The sequence below is a fragment of the Adiantum capillus-veneris genome, chromosome 26 (genome assembly GCF_014529385.1).
Source record: "Adiantum capillus-veneris isolate H3 chromosome 26, ASM1452938v2, whole genome shotgun sequence".
In the NCBI taxonomy this organism is placed as follows: domain Eukaryota; kingdom Viridiplantae; phylum Streptophyta; class Polypodiopsida; order Polypodiales; family Pteridaceae; genus Adiantum; species Adiantum capillus-veneris.
In genome coordinates, this window is record NC_140956.1 from 48,698,759 (window position 1) to 48,702,875 (window position 4,117).

Consider the following 4,117-nt stretch of genomic DNA (forward strand, 5'->3'; position numbering starts at 1 on the left):
CAAGGCCTACACAATCCCAACCCTCCTCAAAAAACAAGAACAACCCCACTCGCCTCCCCATTCCCCACCCTCCAAAAAACCTTTCTTTTACTCCCCTCCTAATAAGCCTACGGCAAACCCAAAATACCCCCTCAATCGCATTCACAACCTCTTCACACCAATTATCCCTTCTTCCTCCAATCCTAAACAAAAACCTAAGCCTTTCCCCTATAGCAAACTAACGAAACCTCCCAATCATTCTCATGCTGACAACGACAACGACAACACCAATCGCCACCGCAACAACACCAACCGCGACGACAACAACTACAACAACAAACACAAGCGTACCTACAAAAATTTTGGAAAAGGAAAAGGGAGGAGGGATTAGGGCCTTCCTGTCCAACCTCTTGATTACACTTGCTTTTCAGCAAGCCCCCCCTCCTCCCTTATCTTTGGATAAACACTCAACGCTCTCTCTCTTCCATCTCTACCTCACCACCTTCTATCTTATCCTTTTTCAACGGAGCTCCCAACATCCCTCTTAGGAAACATTCCACAAATAGAGGAAGGAAGAGGCATAAATTTTGGCTTCCACTCATAAACCCGCACGCACGCCTACAAACTTATAGTTTTTGGTAACCTCTCTTCATGCACCTTGGTCAATAACCCTTGTTCTAACTTTGTTCATAATCTCACCTCCCGTCCCCTCTCTATCGACGAAAAGAAATGCTTAGATTTAGGACTTAAATACATCCCCCCTCCCCCTAACCCCCTTGCGGAACTCATTATCAAAGCCCATGACTCCTTGGCAAGGAGATTACAACTCAAAATGTTTTTTCAATCTTCTACATCCAACAAACCCCCCTTTTCAAAACCCCTAACCCCTCTTGGATATCCCCCTCTTTAGATCCTACACTAGAGGGGATCACATCCCTTAACCTCATAAATCTGAAAGATACACTTGCACACTACAAAACTTCCCACTCAAAATTTCTCGAATTTGTCAAGTGTGCCCTTAAAACTCTTCCAACGGACTACACAATAGTCATTAAACCGGCGGATAAAAATCTAATCCTTACCATCCTATCACGGGAATGGTATGAACAAGAAGCCCTTAAACAACTCAATGATCCCTCCACATACCAACCCCTAACCCCACCACCACATAATTACCTCGCCTCCTTACTCCACTCCATCACCCTCAAATACACTCTCCTCACCCTAGATGAAGCCACCTTTATCCTCACACCACGCCATAAACCCTTCAAACCATGTCCTATCCAATTTCTCCCTAAGGTACACAAACCTGTACTTGTAACCCGTCCTATTTGCTCTTACCGTGGGTACTTGTTTGAAAATGCTTCCAAATGGCTACACTTCCAACTTTATATTGTCCGTCTTTCACAAAAACAACACCTCAAAGACTCGCTATCCCTCATCATCAATCTCCATTCCAAGACCTTCCTCCTCCCATTGTCTCCTTTTTACCTTCGATGTGACCTCCCTCTACCCCAGCATCCCTATGACTGAGGAACTCATAGCCCTCAGAAGCACCATTACTTATTTCTTCGACACCCCAAAAACAGAATTCATCATCTCACTTGCCACCCTTATTCTATCACACCATTATCTTTGCTTCAAAGATAAAGTATGGAAGCAAATTAAGGGCACCGCAATGGGATCCAATTTTGCAGTGGTTTATGCTTGCCTTTTCCTCTGCCACCTAGAAAACCACTCTCTACTTATCTCTAGCCCGAACCTAGCATATTACAAGAGATACATAGATGATGCCTTCGGGGTCTGGACGAACACTCGTAAATCACTTACCAAAGCTCTCGCTTCTTACGCCTTCCCTTTACAAGAACGTATAGTGATCTCATCCATCATATCCACTTTTGAAGCAACCATCTTAGATATCCACTTCCACAAGGGACATACTTTCAACTTGTATGGTATCTTGGACTCCAATTGTTACCAAAAGCCTCTCAACTCTTACCAATATATACATTGGATCTTTTGGCACCCTCTCCACCAAAAATTAGCCTTTATCAAGACAAAACTTAGACGCTATCTTATCAAGGAAAGCAATCCCGATAGATTCTATCGTTTGAGAAACCTCTTCTTCCTAAGGCTCCTTCATAGAGGCTACCCAAGAAAATTCCTCCTTAAGGTCTTTGGATTGATCACTTACAAGGAATGAACCACTCTCCTAACCAAAACCCCATCTTTAAAAAATCCTCCCTCTATTATCCTCAAACTCCCTTTTTCACCATAAACTCGTAGACTAAACCCTACCCTAATAATTGGTAAGCCTATCCATACGGCTTGCAGGCTCCCCCCCACCCTTGCTCATCTTGACCAACCCATCGTATGCTAAACCAATGGCCAAAACTTAGGCACTCTTCTAACTAAATCCAAAAACAATATTTGAACCTAATTTTACAAAGGGATACTCTTTATACCCTACCCTAACTCTTACCGCTCGTTTTGCAGGTTCAATTCTCAAAGCCCAAAGTTCATCAGCAACATAGACACCCCTTTCCTTTTTTTTGATCTTGCATTCCAAATTGTCCCTTTGAATTGTACTCCTCGAACACCATTTTGGGAATCAAACTACTCCCCCTTGCTCCTTTAAACTCTCAAATCACCCCCCCCCCCCCCCCCCCCCCCCCCCCCCCCCGATGTGCACCTTACACCCAGTCTTGTACACTATACACCAGGTTTTTGGAATCCAATTCATCACTTTTTTTCGTGTTATTTTTAAACCCCTCCCTACCCTCTATCCCCTCCTTTGCTGCTATTTAAGTCCCCCTAAAATTTAACCCCTCCAATACACTTTTTACTAACCTCGATATCACTCCACCGATACCCTTTTTGAAAAATATAACCCCCTTATTTTGGGCTTGACCCCCTCCCCCCCCCCTCTTTCTTTTTAAAGATTATGTCAATATGATGCTTTCAATATTGGTGTAGAGATGAGAGCTTGCTTTGGTTTTGTTGAAAGAATGTTCATAATCTTTAACACATAAAAATTTGTTAAAAAACATGGGTCAAATCGAAACAAATTTTTAACACATATCCACTTAGATATGGTGAAGACACTCACTTGTCCTAATAGGTTGACATTACAGGTGTAATGAGTATTGATATCCCAAGCTGGTAACATATGGAGGGGAGATGATATTTCAACAACCTAGCACAATGCTCAAGTACCCATACCTAAATTTATAGGTCAAATGGATATTTTATCTGAAATGATAGTTTCTAGGTAGAAACCCAAGGCTACAAGTTTTTCAATGCTGCAATCTTTGTGGAGAATGCAAAGCAAACCTAAGAGACCCTAGGTGTAAGAAGGATGCTTGGACTTACAATTTCTTGCCCTAACATAAAAATGTGTGCGCGCATGCATGCACACTTGAGAGAGAGAGAGAGAGAGAGAGAGAGAGAGAGAGAGAGAGAGTACCTTGTCTATCCTTGAAATGCTTTCCTGAGAAAGGAGCCAATCCACAATCCATTATACTTACCTCAGTGTTTTTGAAACATTGGAGAATTTTTAGCTCATCCCAAACAGAGAAGAAGAGAAGTTTTAACAAGGACCAAGGACCCCAATGAGCTATCCGAGCAACCTTGGTTCTTCATGGGGGAACTAGGATGGTAGAGAGAGAGAGAGAGAGAGAGAGAGAGAGAGAGATTATGTTATGTTATTCTTTGAAATAATTTCCAAATAAAGGAACCAATTCAAAATACTCTTACATTTACCCCCGTGTTCTTGAAGCATTGGAGAATTTCTACTTATCCATTCAAGCCTTATGGTGTTTCAGCTAAGCAAAAAGCAGACACTAAGAACCTTCCTTTTGACAGGCCAAAAATGAACACATACCTTACATAATAAAAATCATGTGTAATTTTAGTACATACACAAACAGGTCCTGCCATATGTATGTATGGATGCCCTGCGTGCACCACATGCACAGCATCCATAGAGATGTCCTATAAATGGAAGCCATTGTCATAGTTTGAAGGAAAGAAAAGCTATTTTGCGTTAACCAACAACTAGGCGATAACAAGCAGCTATAATTTCCGCAACCGTACCATGAAAACAAGGTGAAAAGTCACAATGGCTTACAAAAGAGGA